This window comes from Heterocephalus glaber, unplaced genomic scaffold (genome assembly GCF_053883595.1).
Source record: "Heterocephalus glaber isolate CG9 unplaced genomic scaffold, H.glaber_assembly_v1.0 deba00000738, whole genome shotgun sequence".
NCBI classification, from domain to species: Eukaryota; Metazoa; Chordata; class Mammalia; order Rodentia; family Bathyergidae; genus Heterocephalus; species Heterocephalus glaber.
The window spans coordinates 1,829,758-1,831,197 of NW_028258161.1; positions in this window are offsets into that span (position 1 = coordinate 1,829,758).

A 1,440-nucleotide genomic window follows, 5' to 3' on the forward strand; every position below is an offset into this window, starting at 1 on the left:
CTGAGGCAGAAGGATCCCATTTTGAAAGACCCTGCCTCAAAAAAACTCTTTAAAATTGTATATTATCCATAAAAAATGTATAAATTTGGTATTAGTTTATAATTTATTGCCTATATTCTAGATGTTGTAGAGGGTAGCAGATGTTTATTAGACTATTAAATAAATAATAAGTAAACAGAGTCCATGATGAGAGGGAGTTACATAATAAGGATTATTGAGGGCACAGGACCTGCCATGGACCACACACTACCCAGGTCTGGGTGCCCGGGGTCTGGACCAGGAGCAGTGGCCAAGGGGGGACGGGGACAGAGCGCTGCAGGCTCAACCCTGTGGGGACAGTGCCTTTGAAGATGAGACCCTGAAGCTTCGTCAGCTGAAACTGGACAATCAGGATTCTGGGCTCTGCTTATAATGCCCTTAACTGCTAGGTACTCACATTGTAGCTTTTTTGGGACAGTGACTTATTTTGATTCTTTTGAACCAGGAATGTTTCCTTCTACTCCTGTTTCACCTGCCAGCTTCAAAATTAGTGCAATTCAACACCATGTCGCATGAAAATGTGCAACTTTGGGAGGAGGTTGAAAGTGCGTCATCACGTGGCTCGGCTACCAATGATGACTTGGATCACGTGAGCCAAAGAAGTTAAAAGGCATTGCAGAGAAGTACAGAATGAAGACCTTGAGGGTCGGGGATTTAGCTCAGTGGTTTCACCACCTGCTGCGCAAACGCAAGGACCCAAGTTCGATCCCCGGCACCAAAAAAAAAAAAAAAAAAAAAAAGATAGAATTAGTAAAAAAAATAAATGAAAAAAAAAGGAAAAAAAAAAGAAGACCTTGATTCAGATGAGGAAGAAAACGGTAATGCAAATAAATATCTGACTGGTCAAAATGCTACAATACGGTCATGTATACCTGAATGATCCAATGTTAGGACTAGGGCAGAAAATGTTATAGGTTCTTACTAGGGTCAAGCCTATTGGAAGGAATGGCAACACTGCGAATCAATGATGGAAATGGTTCATAACATAAGATATGCTACAAGATATTTTCAAAGAAACTAATAATGAAATACAAGTAAAACATTCTATGTGCATCAGTAGTAATACTCAAAAATACATTTATCATGACATCTCACTGTCTGAACTAAAAGCCTTCCCAGCAGGACTTTATCATTCTAATTGTCAGAATCTAAAGGACTTATGGGGAAGTGATAGACGTGGCATTGAGATTTTTAGAACAATAATGACAGTCAAGGGATTTAGTTTCCTTCAAAGCTGTACATTTTGATGACAAAAAGACCTGCCAAAAAAGAAAAAAATCTGACAATTTTGCTGCTATTCGCTCATTTTTTGAAGGGTTTGTTTTAAACCCAAGCAATTTACCATCCGAATACATGACAACTGACGAAAAACTTGCATCATTTTGTGCTTGTTGAACTTTT